Genomic DNA, 18,746 nt, shown 5'->3' with positions numbered 1-18,746 from the left:
TTGTTTCTTTTGCTGAAAAAAAAACTTTTAAGTTTAATTAAGTCCCATTTGTTGATTCTAGTTGTTAACTCTTGTGCTATGGGTGTCCTATTAAGGAATTTGGGGCCCGACCCCACAATCTGTAGATCTGAGCCAACTTTATCTTCTATCAGACGCAGAGTTTCTGATTTGATATCAAGCTCCTTGATCCATTTTGAGTTAACTTTTGTGCATGGCGAGAGAAAGGGATTCAGTTTCATTTTGTTGCATATGGATTTCCAGTTTTCCCAACACCATTTGTTGAAGATGCTATCCTTCCTCCACTGCATGCTTATAGCCCCTTTATCAAATATAAGATAGTTGTAACTTTGTGGGTTAGTCTCTGTGTCCTCTATTTTATACCATTGGTCCACCCGCCTGTTTTGGTACCAGTACCATGCTGTTTTTGTCACTATTGCTCTGTAATATAGTTTGAAATCTGGTATCGCTATACCGCCTGATTCACTCTTTCTGCTTAGAATTGCTTTTGCTATTCTGGGTCTTTTATTTTTCCATATGAATTTCATGATTGCTTTATCTATTTCTACAAGAAATGCCGTTGGGATTTTGATTGGCATTGCATTAAATCTATAAAGAACTTTTGGTAATATCGCCATTTTGATGATGTTTGTTCTGCCTATCCATGAACAGGGTATATTTTTCCATCTTCTAAGATCTTCTTCTACTTCTCTCTTTAGGGTTCTGTAGTTTTCATTGTATAAATCTTTCACCTCTTTTGTTAGGTTGATTCCCAAGTATCTTATTTTTTTTGAGGATATTGTGAATGGAGTGTTTTTCCTCATTTCCATTTCAGAAGTTTTGTTGCTGATATACAGAAATGCCTTTGATTTATGCGTGTTGATTTTATATCCTGCCACTTTGCTGAATTCATTTATTAGTTCTAGTAGTTTCTTTGTAGACCCTTTTGGGTCTTCTAGGTATAGAATCATGTCATCTGCAAATAGTGATAATTTAAGTTCTTCTTTTCCAATTTTTATGCCTTTAATTTCTTTCGTCTGTCTAATTGCTCTGGCCAGTGTTTCGAGAACTATATTGAATAGAAGTGGAGATAGAGGGCATCCCTGTCTTGTTCCGGATTTTAGAGGGAATGCCTTCAACTTTTGTCCATTCAGAATGATGCTAGCCTGAGGCTTAGCATAGATAGCTTTTACAATGTCAAGGTAAGTTCCTGTTATCCCTAGTTTTTCTAATGTTTTGAACATAAAGGCATGCTGTACTTTGTCGAATGCTTTCTCTGCATCTATCGAGATGATCATATGGTTCTTATCTTTGAGTCTATTGATGTGGTGAATAACATTTATTGATTTCCGTATGTTGAACCATCCTTGCATCCCAGGGATGAATCCTACTTGATCATGGTGCACAATTTTTTTGATGTGTTTTTGTATTCGATTCGCCAGAATTTTATTGAGGATTTTTGCATCTAGGTTCATTAGAGATATTGGTCTGTAGTTTTCTTTCTTTGAGGTGTCTTTGTCTGGTTTCGGGATCAGGGTGATGTTGGCCTCATAGAATGAATTTGGAAGAGCTCCCTCTTTTTCTATTTCCTGAAATAACTTGAAAAGTATTGGTATTAATTCTTCTTTAAAGGTTTTGTAAAACTCCGCTGTATACCCATCCGGTCCTGGGCTTTTCTTGGTTGGTAGTCTTTTGATGGCTTCTTCAATTTCATCTATTGATATTGGTCTGTTCAGATTGTCTATATCCTCCTGACTCAGTCTGGTCAAATCATATGACTTAAGAAATTTATCGATGTCTTCACTATCCTCTATTTTATTGGAATATAGATTTTCAAAATAATTTCTAATTGTCCTCTGTATTTCTGTAGCATCTGTTGTAATATTGCCTTTTTCATCCCGTATGTTAGTAATTTGAGTTCTCTCTCTTCTTCTCTTCATTAGCATGGCTAAAGGTCTGTCGATCTTATTTATTTTTTCGAAGAACCAACTTTTAGTTTTGTTAATTTTTTCAATAGTTTCTTTTGTTTCAATTTCATTAATTTCCGCTCTGATTTTAATTATTTCTTGCCTTCTGCTACATTTGCTGTTGTTTTGCTCTTCCTTTTCTAGGGCTTTGAGTTGGAGTGTGAGCTCATTTATTTGTTGGTTTCTTCTTTTTTTGAGGAATGACCACCAGGCGATGAACTTTCCTCGTAAAACTGCTTTCATTGTGTCCCATAGATTCCGATATGTTGTGTCTGTATTTTCGTTTATCTCTAAGAATTTTTTGATTTCCTCCTTTATGTCTTCTGTAACCCATTGATCATTCAGTAACATATTGTTCATTTTCCATGTGATTTAGGATTTTTCCTTCCTTCTTTTATCATTGATTTCCAGTTTCATTCCATTATGATCAGATAAAATGCATGGTATTATCCCCACCCCTTTATATTTACTGAGGTTTGCCCTATGGCATAATATATGGTCTATTTTTGAGAAGGATCCATGTGCTGCTGAGAAGAAAGTATATCCATTTGATGATGGTTGATATATTCTATATAAGTCAGTTAAGTCTAGGTTATTGATTGTGGTATTGAGTTCTATAGTTTCTTTATTTAACTTTTGTTTGGAGGATCTGTCCAATGGTGAGAGAGGTGTGTTGAAGTCTCCCATAATTATTGTGTTGTGGTCTATTTGATTCTTGAATTTGAGGAGAATTTGTTTTGTGAATGTCGCAGCACCATTGTTTGGTGCGTAAATATTGATAATTGTTATGTCTTGTTGGTGAATGGTTCCTTTTAACAGTATATAATGACCTTCTTTATCCCTTTTGATTAACTTAGTCTTGAAGTCGATTTTATTCGATATGAGGATGGCCACCCCTGCTTGCTTACGAGGACCATGTGCGTGGTATATTTTTTCCCATCCTTTCACCTTCAGCCTGTGTATGTCTTTTCCAATCAGATGTGTCTCCTGGAGGCAGCATATTGTTGGATTTATTTTTTTAATCCACGATACCAGCCTATGTCGCTTTATTGGAGAGTTTAAGCCATTAACATTCAGAGTTACTATTGATATGTGGTTTGAACTTCCATCCATGTTTGATTGTTTATCCTTTTTTTTAAAAAAAAAAAAATTTAGTTTGTCTCTCCATGATTGTCTTTCCCCTTGCCCTCTGTCTTTACTGCGGCACTTCCCACTGATGGTTTTGGTTATTGTTTTTCATTTCTTCCTCGTGTAGTGTTTTGCTCAAAATGCTTTGCAATGCTGGTTTTCTGGCTGCAAATTCTTTTAACTTTTGTTTATCATGAAAGATTTTTATTTCGTTGTCATACCTGAAGCTTAATTTTGCTGGATACAGAATTCTTGGTTGGCATCCATTGTCTTTCAGTGTTTGAAATACATTGTTCCATGACCTTCTTGCTTTCAGTGTCTGTGATGAAAAATCCGTGGTTAACCGTATTGGTTTACCCCTAAATGTAATCTGTCTCCTTTCTCTTGTAGCTTTTAATATTTTCTCTTTGTTCTGTATATTGGATATCTTCCTAACAATGTGTCTTGGCGTTGGTCTACTGTGATTTTGTGTGCTCGGTGTCCTGTATGCATCTTCAATTTGTATATCTGTTTCCTTTTTTATTTCTGGAAAGTTTTCTGTAATTATTTCCTTCAGTAAGTTTCTCATTCCCTTGGTTTGAATCTCTGTACCTTCTTCTATCCCGATGACTCGCAAGTTCGGTTTCTTAATGTTATCCCATAATTCTTGGATGTTTTTCTCGTGATTTTTTACCAGCCTTTCTGAGTTGGCTAGACTCTTTTCAAGATGGTGTATTTTGTCTTCATTATCTGATGTTCTGGTTTCTACTTGCTCCACTCTGTTATTGATACTCTCAATTGAGTTTTTAATTTGGTTTATCGTTTCCTTCATTTCTAGAATTATTGTTTGATTATTTTTTATAGACTCTATCTCCTGATAAAGATGCTTAACTTCTTCTTTTATCTGTTTGTGAAATGCATTCTCAATGTGTTCTTTCGCTGCTTGAATTTGCTGTCTTGTATCCTCTTTAAGGTTCCATTCCATCTGTCTTAGGTATTCCTTGAGTTCTTTATATGACCATTTTTCTGATGACTCTAGGTCCTCCTGAATATTTAGGCTGTCCTGCGTTGTTTGTACTCCTTTTCTTCCTTGTTTTTTGAAGCTGCTCATGTTGTTTCTTGTTCTGTTTGACTGCTGAGTTACTGTTTACTCCTATAAATTAGTTTGATGCTTGGGAGGAAAGGTATTTGAAGGGAAGGGAAGAAGTCTCTAAAGAGAATGAGAGTAGGCAGGTAGAATTCAAGAAAAAAAGGGGGGGTAAGAAAAATGAGAAGACTAAAGAAGAAAAAGAATAGGAACTAAAAAAGAAAAAGATTTAAAAAAAATAATAATAATAATTAAAAAAATTTAAGTTAAAATTAGTAGAAAAAAAATTTAAAAAATATTTTGTAAAAAAAAAATTAATAAAACAACAAGAAAGAAAAAAATGAAAATGAAAGGAAAACCTAAATCAAAAAAAAAAAAAAAGGAGAAAAGAAAAAGAAAAAAAAACCTAATAACTGCAGTCTTAGAGTTTGATTAACTTCTCTTCCAGTAGATGGCGCTGTGCCCACCAGGTCAAGTTTCTCCTGTCAATACGCGGGAACCAATCACTGTGCAGCAGCTCCTCCCAGACTGGGCGAGTCTCCAATCCTGAGTGTCTAGGGCCTCCTCTTGTGTCTAGTCACTTCCCACTTTTTCTCTAGCCAGGCCCCTCTCACCACAATACTGGCTACACGCCAAGTCTGCTGCTCCCGGGAGCCCTGTTTTCATGAACGACTGGGCACACTCTTCCAGTTTGCCATTCCCTCAGACCCTAAGCTTGTAGAGTTTGGGGCTGAGAATCCTCAGCGGCTTTTACTTGCCCTCTGGTATCCACTTCCCGTAGGTGGTGCAAGAGGCCTCAGCAATCAGCCCAGGTGGGAGCGGTATTTCCGCTTGCGAGACCCGCACCACCTCTGATTCCCTCGGGCTGGCTGAAGCACTCACAAGAGAGCTGGGAGGTGCCCTTAGGGGAGAGCTGGGAGGGGCTCTTAGAGTTTTCCCGATGTGTGGAGAGGCAAGGCTATGGGATCACACACCTGTTTCAACAAAGTTATCTCCGCAGCAGTCTGATGACACGGTTTCCCTTTGCCGGGAGACTAATTCAACGGGTGGGTCCTTCTCTCCCAAGCCCCGTTTCAAACCTGTGGCCACTACTTATGAAGGCTCGGTAGGCATTTACCTTCGTATGATGAGAAGGGCTGACCAATTGTTTCAGCGGGATGAATTAATGCCGAGTCATAGCTGTTTGTCTGCGGGAAGCAGGTGACCGGGAGTTTGAATTCAGCGGGCCAGATCTCAGTGCGTGTTCTCGGATCACTTGGATTTTAAATTGTCGCTCATCTTATCAGCTGTTTCATATAATTCGGCAGCTCAATCGCGCGGTGAAGCGTCTGCTCTGTGGTGCTCTGTGGGAGGCGGCCGCAGCGGCGGCAGCAGCGGCAGCGGCCTTCGGGACCCCGGGGAGGGGGTGCGGGTTGGGGGAGGGGAGGCGGCGCCTCAGGCCACGCAGTCCGGGTACCGGACACGCAGGAGAGCGGGCGGGGTGGGGGAAAGAAGTTGAGATCTAAATTTAGAGACTGAGCTTGGGAGGAGAGACGGCTGGGGAGAAAGAAGCAAGGTGGAAAGGCGGAGAGGAAAAGGGGAGGGAGAAGGAGAAGGGGTTGATGGAGCCTGGCGGCTCGGGCTGCAGCCTTACTGCTCGCGCTGAAGTCCTGCTGTACTCCCTTCACCTTGGCTGGATTAGTGGCTGATTCACTCCACCTAGGCCCCTATCATGACACGGTGCTGGGTTTTTGTCGACAGATCTCCTTTAATGATCTTTACCTCATCTTTTCAGACGCCGCGGCGCGGGGCTCAGAGCGGCTTACTCACTTCCCGCCGCCATCTTCTCTCCTATCAATAATGTCTGTTTTATTCTACTATCTTTCCTATGCCCACATGCCCTCCCCTCCTCTCCCATCACTTCCCTTTACCTAATCTAAGGTAATGCTATTCTTCCTAGTGTCCCCCGCCTTATTGTGAATTAGCATCCGCATATTAGAGAAAACATTCAGCCTTTGGTTTTTTGTGGGATTGGCAGAGGTTTTTTAGAACAGGTAATGTGATTTGCTCCTCTAGGAGTTTATAGCTGCATTTCAACATGGTAGCCAAGAAAAAGAGAAAACTATTTAAAAAGACATTTGCTTTCTATATTTATGAAATTTCCACAGAGTTGGGGAGAGTGTAGTTAGCCATAGATAATCCAACAAAGATTCACTGAGCTGTTTATGCATAGAAATGTGCAGTCATATTCTATTGGGAAAGGAAAAGTTTGCTTTTAAACAGTTAAAGATACAAGATGAAGAGAGATTTCTGCCCATCCCTACCACTATCTAATGCTGTTCATAGTGGATGGTGTCCAGAAGACAGAGGGGCGAATGAGTGATTCTGACTGTGAATCATTTGGCAACATGTTCCAGTGTGTGGAAAGTGAGCCTTGAAGAAAAAAGGACCTTTCCTTAAAATAATCATAAAAATTCGAACCATAAAGAAGAAGGAAAAAAAGCAGGTCATAGTACCACTACTCAGAGAAACTAATTGCTAATATCTGGGTGCATATCCTTTGGCTATCTTCTGTGTGTATGTATACATAATTCTAAAATGTTCACTTTAACATTTTGAAACACAAATTCTTTTTACCACATTGCATTAGTCAGACTTCCATTGCTATGACAAAACACTTGAGAAAATCAACTTAAAATAAGCAGAGGATTATGTTGGCTTAGGGTTTCAGAGATTTCAGTCCATGGTCAGTTGACTTTGTTGCTTTGGGACTTGTAGCAAGGCAGAACATCATAGTGCGGAACATGTTGGGGAGCAAAACTGCTCACCTCATAGCAGGAAACAGAAAGAGGAAGGATCTATAGTCCCAATGTTCCTTTCAAGGGTGTACCCCCAGTGACCTAACTTTCTTTCACTAGGTACCTCCTCTTAAAGGTTCCACCACTTCCTAATAGCACCACAGACTGGGGACCAAGCCTTGAGCCCAGAAGCCTTTGGGGAGACATTTAATATCCAGACTATAACACAGGCATACCAACATAATTTTGAGTATCTGTGGCACTGGCTAGGTGTCTCTTTTGCTTTACTTCTGGAATCTCATCATCCCTCTCTTCCATATCCTATGAGAATCTAAGAGGTTGTTTCTAGTTACCATTATTGCAAACAGAAGTCACATTAGAGTCAAATCATGATGTAATCCACACGAACCATGATCCCAGAACAGACACCCAGGCATAAAGGACAGGGCACATGTGACCATCATGCATGTGATGACCAAAGCATGCAGGGTACTCTGTAACCCAAGTCCATGAAGTCAAAGGCCCACAATGACCAAAGGCTGTTGTCATCCATCCATATAAGCATAGGAATGGGAAAGCAAGCTTACTATAGTTAAGACACTTTGTGACCAAAGTACACTTGGACAAGGTAATCAATGACCATGGCTTTGTGCTATGGCAAAGGTATACTATGTCAAAGGGGCACAGTGAATAATATACTGAGACCAAGGTGCATGGGAACCAAAGAGTGCTGTGACTCAAGCATGTAGTAAATCAATGTACACTCTGACCAAGGCATGCCAAGTCAGAGACATCTATAACTAAGCAAGTTTTGACCAGAGCATATGGTGCCCAAGAAGTGCTGTGACACAACCATGCTGTGAACAATGTGTACTGTAGCCAACATGCATGAAGATCAAGGAACACTAACCTGGCACCCCAGGCTTGTCACTAAGGCCTCTGTTGACCAACCAGTAGTTCTCTGGTGACAGGACCCTGCCTCAGAATTATTCTTGGCTGTGTTTATCCTATAGCCAGAGGCCCAAATAAACTCATGTATCTCCTTTGTTTCTTCACCTCTGTAATCTCCATACATGCATATATATCTCCTATTACCCCAGATCCCTGCCCTGTAGCTCTTATAGCAACTTCAAGATGGCAGCATGGAAATTACTGTACACTGTACTCACATAGTGACAGGCCAAACTCATAATGTAACCAAGAACTGGGCGGCCAGAAATATGCTACATCAGAGGGTGGAAATGACCTTAATGTCCATCAAAGATGCCTACAAGTATGACCACATTGACCAGGACACTCTGGGAGCTCTAATTTTTGCATGAACTATTTGTGCCAAGAACCAAAATTATAGTGAATGAGCGTCTTGTGCATTCTAACCATGATCTCTTTTGCTAATTTCCCCAGGCTCCCTCAAGTTGGACCTAATCTCAAACCAGGTGTTCCTAAATAAGTAATATAGATTCCTATTTCTAATCCAGGAGGAGTGGGGTCCAAGTATAAAATGAGCCATTAAAATTAACTACCATTTTTTCTTATTTGTAAATGAAGGCTGTCAGAAAAGAAATCTTTGATGGGTTTCTTGATTTCATTACCCTTCCACTCCAGGGAAAAATGAAGCCAACCTTTTAGAGCCAGGTGTTCTTTAGAATTAAGTGATAGTTGCAAGGAGAGGATAAGCTCACTTTTATTTTCACAAAATAATAAAAGTTTATACTAGCTTTGTTAACATCTGTAATTTTAAGTATATTGCATAAAAATAAAACTGGAAAAAAAAGCCACAATGTCTGTATTCCATTCTGTTTGCAAACCTCCCGAGTTTACAGGAAACTCAGCAGTTGGGTAGTCAGAACTTGGCCCAGACTCACCTCCTCACCTCCATCCTCACCCCACCTTGGTCCTACAGATGCTAATATAAATCAATTAGGGGCTGACACAGCAATTGGCTGCCTGACAAATGTTCCATAATAATGCAGCTCAAGAGAATGTGGAATTTCTGAGGTGCTGGTTATAACGCTTTCAATATAGCTGTAAATTCCATGCCATGTCAGCACAGGTGGAAAGCTGAGTCATAAATAAAATGTTTCCCCAATTCCTAAAGAGCTCCCTAGGTGATTGACCAAAGCAAGTTGTGATTCAACCCAACTACTTAAACTTTTAGGGAGTAAAAACCAGAACTTCATCAAATTTAGGCCAAGAAAAAGGGGGTAGGATAAGGGAAGGAGAGAGAATATGTGTAGAGAATGGTGGGAAGGAAGAAAGGGAAAGAATCCTGGCAGCCGACTATTCCAATCAGCATGGGCTGCTCCAGCTGAAGCAATTAGAAGACTCATTATTTGGAAAATAGTAAAAGACAAGACCATGGCTAGACATGTGCTCAGTTCCATGGGAGTAATTAAAAGAGGCATACCATACCACTTCCCTGCCCTCTCCACAGACCACAGCATATCGTGCGTGCAGTGACTTAAAATTTCCACTGTGTTTTAATAGCTAATGATGGTAGTACTCAAGATTCATGTTGTTCTCCCAGACCTCTCTTCCATCTGGGGAAGCCTAGTCAACTTAAGCCAGTTACCTTCGTTGAGTGAGGATTGGAGGGAGAATTCTGTTTTTCACAAGCTGTCTCTGGGAATCTCCCAAAGGTAGGCAGTGTGCTACCTTATGGATTTTCCATAGTTTTTAGCGTAACTCTGAGAACATACCGACACACTGACACTACATTGAGGAACAAAAATTCAAGAAGTGTCCTCAATGATACGTTTCAGGACACGTACAATAAATAGAACAGCATTACTAGGTTTATATGAAGACTTAAAATTTGAATATACCTCATAAGACTTTTTTTTAAAATAGAGTATCATTACTCTGTCTAATTTGCTCTTAATTCTCCAAAGTCTCAGATGAACTCATGTGCAAGTAGATATTGATTATTTATGGGAAGGATAGAAACCTTCTAGAGACATAAGTATTGAAACACAGTACTCTCTGAATTGATGCTAATGCATAGTCTTATTTTAGAGAGTCTTATTTTCAGAGAGACGCCTAAGTAGAGTAAAAGAACTCATATTTCCAAGAGTGTAATTGGTTTTATTTTTATGTTTTTTCATTTTCCATTTTATCTAGGTTCCTTGAAAAAGTTATGGATATCTATATATGTGAATAGATGAGTGTTTGTGCAATTCTGAGTATGGTCTTGGGATATTTCTACTAAAGATACCAAGTATTATAGATGTATCATTAAATTCCTCTCTGATGTAATAACTTTAGAGCTATTAAGGAGGAGCTGAAGATAATGTGGTCTATTATCTGCGAAATGATGAATACTTTTCATATTTGTGAATTGCAGTTATGCTTACTTTTCTGTTCACAAAGCTAATTGTGACTTTCATTAGGGGCATCAGTGATTTCCGGTGTGTCTGGGTTTCACAACAATTTAAAAATTTCTTAACTTTTGACGTGCACTTCAATAACCCTAATTCACCACATATTTTGATTGTCAGTTTTCAGGCATGCTCAAACCCTCAATTAACAAACTAAGGAAAATTTATTATTTACTTTTAAAATATATTTTGTTGTGATAATATATTTTATATTTATATTATAAAATACTATTTTAAATATTTTAGATATACTAGCGATACAATTCCATGACATGTAAAATCTGACAAGTGAGTTTTTCAGCCATCTATTCCTGTAATCTCAGTTCCAGTCTTTGCTCTTTGTACACTACACTCAGCTTTAGTCACAAGTTGGCTGTGCTTTTCCTCATCCTCTGGTCTTAACACCTATGCTATTTCCTCTTGAAGAAGATAAGTCCCCTGTCTATTCAATAGTTCTAGCATGTTCTTAAGGTCTCAGCTTCAAAACCCCATTTTAAGGTGGGGGTCTCACTAAATGACTGAGCCTGGCCTCAAACTTGTGATCTTTCTGCCTCAAACTTCCAAGTAGCTGGGATTACAGGCGTGTACCACCACACCAAGCTGAAATCAACACATTAATAAATATTATTAATTTGCTCAGAGTAAGTACAGTCAAAGGATATGTATTTTTAAAGCTTGATATATTTTTGTCTTTTTGAAAGATGCCATAAATTTATACTCAACTATCAGTATATATGGGGAACTAATCCCTCAACCCTTGATGGGAGTATTGTGATGCCCACAAGTTTTTTGACAATCTGAGATGTGAAAAGGGAGTCTCATTGTTACTTTAATTTACTTAAAAATTCTTCAGTGCTTAGTGTTTGACACAAAATACTTAAAATACATTACATCATTTGATCTTTGCAATAACCCTATGATATAAATACTATGAGATATTCCTATTAATATCATTATATACAGGCAAAGATAATAAGACACATAGAAGAAAAATGTTTTCTCATGGCCTAAAATGTTGAACTAAATAATTTACCCAGGGTCAAAAATTTTTTTTTATCATTTCGCGAAGACTGAATTTGAATGTGCATTGTGTTAATTTTGAGTCTAATTATTTACTCTGTGTGACAAGATTGCACTTTTTCACATATATATTGTTTTTCTTTATTGTGCACAAAACATTATTCAAGATATTTTCTCACTGGTCTTTTAGAATGTTCATCTTTTATTGATATATTAGTAATATTTATGTATTACTTATAAAAATATTTCATAATATAGTTTGTAAATGTTTCTCAAGTGTATTGCTTATCTTAATTATGTTTATAGCAATTTGGCTAAAAGAAGTTTAATAGTTTATGTAATGAAACATATCCCTTGCTTCTTTCATGACTTCTGCTTTGCTGTAATATTTAGTAAGTCATCTATATACCAAAGGTATACAAATAGGCTACGTATATTTTCTTGTGTCTCTTTCAGAGGTTCACTTCTGAAGTTAAATTATTATTCCATTTGGAATGTAATTTGACATGAAGAAGAGACCTAATTTTTATTTTTTTTCAGATTATTTGGCAACATTTTTAAGCCATTTATTAAACCAATCCTTCATTTTTCACTGACATAAAATATACTAATTTTTTATGTCTACTGCAGGTAAGTTTTTAGGTTTTTAACCAACCTTAATTTGGGGAAATAATATTTCATAGTACTATATGGATCCTGAGTGTTATGGTTTGGAAAGAGCATGGGTTTTAGAATTACTATATATATAGAATTACACATGTATAAACACATATATATCTATAATGGTATGTAAGCAATTTCTTTGGTCCTTTTTACTTTTTAAAATAGAGACTATTTGTGCAATGTATAGGTAAATTTATTGTGCAGGAAAAATGAGTTTTTTGAAAAAGTGTTCAACCAAAACCACCACGCTGATAATTTTGGTTGCCATAATATAATAGGTACTAACCCATTATTTAAAAAAAACATTAATGGTAGAAAATAATTTGCTTACTTAAATAAACTTTAATAAAATAAGTTATTTTATCAATCCTTTTAGTTCTAAATATGACCGATATTATTTTACTTTTTTTTGGTAAAGAAGGCAGACCCTTTGACACATTCGGGCATGACCTCATGAGTTTTCTCAAATTGCTGCACCCACTGTTTACAGTAAATAATGTAAGTACTCCTAGCACTCCAGTTAGCCCAGTTGCGCAGGTGGCAATCAACAGGTGAGAAATGCGTCTGGAAGATAGTCCTGACCTGACATGTCTCCCAAGGTTTTGGCCAGAGAGCCTGAAATCATACCACCTCCTTGGTTTCGACAGTTCTTAATGGTTGTACAAGGAAACTTTGGAAGGGCCCTCAAACCTAAGAGGCAGTACCATTTTAGGCACAATGATTAAAAAAAAAAAAAAGAGTTTAGGTTGTATGATTGTTATGTTTTCACCCAGATGCAGATTTTTCTTTATATGAATCTCATCTCACCTGAAACCTCTTTTATGCAGATAGGTATATGCTGTCCTAGATGAGTAGAGTTATTTGTGCTCTATGTACCCAGAGTAAACTCTTTAATATCATTTTACCCAATGTCTTTCATAGAGTAGTAATACAATATATGGGAAATGGTTGATGTAAAAGTCAGTGTGATCGGAAAGTTCTTTAAAATCCAGAAGAAATAAAATCTCCAAGCACAGAAAGAAAAATAAAAACATATTTTGTCATCATTACAATTGTGTCTTGAAGAATCCATTAAAGAAAAATCTATTTATTCTTATTCAAGTTTTTCCATAGTCATATCCCAAACCATCTTCTGGTGGTTTCTTCCCATTTTTCTGCAGTAACTTCTACCATCTTTGTCTCAGCTCATGAACAGAAGTTGTAGGAGCCTATCACTGATTGTATAGCTTCACTCTCTCTTTCTTCCATGCATCAAATATTGTTCATTTTTAAACATGCATTCAAAATCTATTTTATCATACCCCTCCTTCCCACCCCCCACCTTTGGTACTGGGATATTGACCAAGGCCTTGTGCATGCACTCTGCCATTGAGCTACACCTCCAGTCCCAAACCTGTTTCTTCTAAGTTAGGTGCTTCTTTGCACAACTATTCACATCTATAATTGCTATGGTTTTCATTGCTCATTTGATGCTAATTTACTGAATGGTATTATTGGTTACTTTTCATCTATTTATGTTCTGTTAATATAGCTGAGACTATTAGCGTTTTACAGGGATATACTAAATCTGTGCCTTTCAAAATCATTATTTAAACCATATCAGTGCCTCAATCAATGCTAAATAAATAGTTGCTTAATTTAGTTGCCTTCCTAGCACATACAGTATGTCTGAGTGGCAGCTTTAAAACTTTCTCTGGGGGCTGGGATTGTGGCTCAGTGGTAGAGCGTTCGCCTAGCACAGGTGGGGCCCAGGTTTGATCCTCAGCACCACATAAAAATAAAGGTATTGTGTTGTGTCCATCTACACCTAAAAAATAAATATTAAAAAAAAAACTTTCTCTGGAACCTGTCCTTCACTTTATCATTCATTTCTCCTTTCTATTCTTCCTGTTATAGTCCATTGTACCCAGGGGCTGCTCAACAAATGTTAATGGCCATGATCTTTTCAATCAGCAGTTTGTAAAGCGGGTGATTATTGTCTATAAGTGACAAGGGAGAAACTATTTTCTATTTATGTTAATAAAAGACTTGACTGAGGAAGACGATATTTATAGTGAATGGTAAAACTAAACTCCTTAGCTCTTCTAAAGCAAATATGATTCAGATTCAGGAGGAAGAGTGACACCTGTTGTTCAGGAGATGCTCATTGGTGCTATCTGCTGATTCACGCCTGTGTCAACAATGTGAGCGATAAATAATAGCATGTCTATGACAGAGAGACACCTGCCTGTCCTTCATAGTACAGAACATCTAATACTAGGGACATTTGGTTGTCAAGTTTATTGGCAGATCACATCACAGTATTTTAATTCATGCCCATTTAAATAACAAATCATTAAAGACGTGAGGAGAGTATATGAAAACACAACTGAGGTACATCTTTTAAAATTACTAATGAAAATCAAGAATTATGAAGAAATAATTTCTTTAAACATGCCTGGCGAAATCTGGCTTCTTTTTACACAATCATTACTCATAACTTTAAGGAATAAAAATGAAAGCTTTCAGTTTTATGTTACGTGTTACCTGTATCAGAAAAATAACTTTTCCTAGAAGGTCACTGTCAATAACCAAGAGAACACTGACTTTTATGTGGTCAATTTGTATTTTTTGAACATGGAGAATGGCCCTATGGAAACAATCTGTCATCTAGCCTCAACTTAGTGCCTCCAGTGGCAGGCAAACACAACATTATAACATGGCAACCAGTACTTAGCCTTGTTACAGTACTATTAAAAATCCAATGGTAAAATATGTATGGAAATATTGTGAAATGTGTTTGATATGACTGTAAGACACAATATGTACAGTAAAAACCATGTGTACTCAAGAATTCTACCCAACCTAGCTAATCCGTATAATGTAACTTTTAAAAACCAACAATCCCACAAGATATACTGCACATCGTCCTGGAGATTGGTATTCCTAAAGTATATAACAATCTCTTGAAGTGCTTAAAAAAACTTCTCCAAGGATAATTTACATTTCTATAAATGGATCATAATAAATATTTTACTTTATATATGTTTTATGAATTATAAAGCTATATTATTTACACACAAAAAAATGTTTACTGTGGTACCGATGTAGTTTATCTATGCGTACAAAGTTCATAACCTCAAGACAGTCTCATAATAAGCCAACTTCAAGACAATGTGGGATGAGAAAACTGGAGAGAAGAAAACAGAGGACTTAGGCCTGAAGTGCAAAAGATTCAGTGGAAAAATTCCCAGAAGCACTGACAACTCAGAATATTTATGTGCTATCCAGGTGAAAATGAAGGCACAAGGAAAGCTATTCTAGTCAAGGAAACACCATGAGCCAAGGGACAGAAAATGATCCACTATAAGAAGGACTGTCTGTGAAGGGAAGGAGAGACACAATGGTGGATGAATGTTCTGTTCTGCTCAACTGTGTAAAGCTCAAAGGAAGGAGCCAGTTAAAAATCCATGAGTGAAGCAAATGGAGCTGGGATTCTAGGAGATGGAGAACAATATCGTGGAAAAATGGAATCTGGTTAAGATACAGAGTTGAGTCTTAAATCAAGAAGGGAAATTTTACTCTCTGACTCTGAGAGAAGTAGGGGAACAAAGAGGGCTGGTGACAATAGCCTCAATAAATAAATAAATAAATAAAATACTTGGGAATCAATCTAATAAGAGAGGTGAAAGAACTCTACAGTGAAAACTACAGAACATTAAAGAAAGAAATTGAAGAAGACCTTAGAAGATGGAAAGATCTCCCATGCTCTTGGATAGGCAGAATCAATATTGTCAAAATGGCCATACTATCCAAAGCTCTATACAGAGTCAATGTGATTCCAATTAAAATCAAAACATCATTCCTTATAGAAGTAGAAAAAGAAATCATGAAATTCATTTGGAAAAATAAGAGACCTAGAATAACAAAAGCAATACTTAGCAAGAAGAGTGAAACAGGAGGCATCACAATACCAGAGCTTGAACTAAACTACAAAACTATTGTAACAAAAACAGTGTGGTATTGGCACCAAAATAGACATGTAGACCAATGGTACAGAATAAAATATACACAGAAAACCCCACATAAATACAGTTACCTCATACTAAACAAAGGTGCCAAAAACATACATTGGAGAAAAGATAGCCTCTTCAACAAATGGTGCTGGGAAAACTGGAAATCCATATGAAGAAAAATGAAACTAAACCCCTACCTCTCATCAATTCAGAGTGGATCAAGGACCTAGGAATTAGACCAGAGACCCTACACCTAATAGTAAACAAAGTAGGCACTGATCTTCATCATGTCAGATTAGGCCCCAACTTCCTTAACAAGACTCCTAAAGCACAAGAAATAAAATCAAGAATCAATAAATGGGATGGATTCAAACTAAAAAGCTTATTCTCAGCAAAAGAAACAATCAACAAGGTGAAGAGAGGACCTACGTTTGGGGAGCAAATTTTTGCCACACACATATCAGAAAGAGCACTAATCTCCAGGGTATATTATAAAACTTAACACAAAAAAACCCCCAGAAAACTTAACATCAAATAAACAAAAAACTTAACAACAAAAACAAACAAACAAGCAACAACAACAAAAAAGTCCAATCAATAAATGGTCCAAGGAGCTGAACAGACAATTCTCAGAAGAATATGTACAATCAACAAACAAATATATGAAAAAAATATTCGACTTCTCTAGTAATTAGAAAAATGCAAACTAAAACTACTCTAAGATTCCATTTCATGCCAGTCAGTCAGAATGGCAGTTATCAAGAATACAAGTAATAATGAAGTTGGTGAGGATCTGGGGGAAAAGGCACACTCATATGTGTGGGACTGTAAATTGATACAACCAATCTGGAAAGCAATATGGAGATCCTTAGAAAACTTGGAATGGAGCCACCATTTGTCTCAACTATCCCACTCCCCAGTCAATACCCTAAAAACTTAAAAACAATATACTATAGTAATGTAGCCACTTTAATATTCATAGCAGTACAATTCACAATTGCTAAACTGTGGAAGCAACCAGATGCCCTTCAATAGATGAATGGATAAAGAATCTATGGTACATATACACAATGGAATATTACTCAGCAATAAAACAGAATATAAAATTATGGCATTTGCAGGTAAATGGATGGAGCTGGAGAATATCATGCTAAGCGAAGTAAGCCTATCCCAAAAAATCAAAGGACAAATGTTTTCTCTGATAAGTGGATGCTGACCCATAATGGTGGGGGAGATAGAGGAACTTTGATTGGGCAAAGGGGAGGGATAAAGGAGAGAGGGTACGAGCATAGGAAAGATGGTGGAATGAGATGAACGTCATTACCTTAGGTACATGTATTGCTGCACATATGGTGTAACTCTACATCATGTACAACCACAGAAATGAAAAACTATGCCCCCTTTGTGTATAAAGAATGAGAATGCATTCTTTTGTCATGCATAACTAATTAGAACAAATTTTTTAAAAATTAAATTAAAAAAAGAGGGCTGGTGACTAAGTTAATGGAATGACAAAACTAAATGAAGTATATATGTGGTCATCTGTTACATATTTGCTTTAGCAAAGTATACTTTACATATAGCATTCCCCACAATTTATGGTATATAATTTGATGCATTTTTACAAATATGTATGATTTTGTAATGATCATATTCATAGAGCAGCTTTAAATCACCTGAACAATTTCTATCATGTGTCTTTGAAACAAATCCCTTTCCTCTATCATCTAACCCCCAAAACCACTGATCTATTTTCTATGGCTATAACTTTTCCTTTTCTAAACTTTCTCACAAGTAGAATCATACAGCATATAATCTTTCATGTCTGGCTTCTTTCACTTGAAATTCAACTATGTTGTTACTGTCTCAGGAGTTCATTCATTTTTGTTGCTGGGTAGTATCCCTTACTACCCAGAGTGGATCTCCAGTTTCATTTTTCTTCATATGGATTTCCAGTTTTCCCAGCACTATTATACCATGCATATACCACAGTTTTTCTTCAGTTCATCAGTGTAGGTGTTTTTTTTTTTTTCAGGTTTAGAGTTCTATGAATATGGTTTCAATAAACAAATACAAGTATCCTTGTTAACATAAGTTTTTATGTTTCTTGTGTCAATGCCATGAAATGGAGTATAGTTGGATCAACTGTAGGCATATATTTAACTTTATAAAAATCTTCCAATCTGTTTCCAAAGTGATTGTACCTTTATTTCTGTACTTCAACTAACAGTGGAGGAGAGTTCCAGTTGCTCCACATGCTCATCAATACTTGATATCATCAGTCAGTATAATTTTAAAATTCCAATAGATGGGTAGTGGTATCTTATCTTTAGTTTGCATTTCTTTAATAGAAATGATGTTGAAAATATCTATTACATGTCTATTTTTTGATTCATATATTCTTTGATGAAGTATGTCTTTTAACCATTTTATATTCAGATATTTCCTTTCATATTATGCACTTTTGGAATTCTACATATATTTTGGATGTAGGTCTTTTATGAGGTGATTTCAAAATGCCTTTTGGGTCTGTGGTTTAACTTTTTAATCTCTTAATGTTATATCTATCAAAAAGCAAGTTTTTAATTTTGATGAAGTCCAATTTAAGATTTTTTCTTGTCTGATCATGCTTTTAGAATTGTATCTGCTGAGGGCCATTACCAAGTAGGAAATTTCCTTGCCAGCGTACCCCATGTTAATTTCGCTGTTGACATTGCATGTTAGGTGACCCTGCCCAAGGACGGAGGGTGGATCCA

This window comes from Spermophilus citellus (genome assembly GCF_964194105.1).
Source record: "Spermophilus citellus genome assembly, chromosome: 10".
Lineage (NCBI taxonomy): Eukaryota > Metazoa > Chordata > Mammalia > Rodentia > Sciuridae > Spermophilus > Spermophilus citellus.
The sequence above is the reverse complement of the archived record's forward strand: the minus strand, read 5'-3'. Positions refer to the sequence as shown.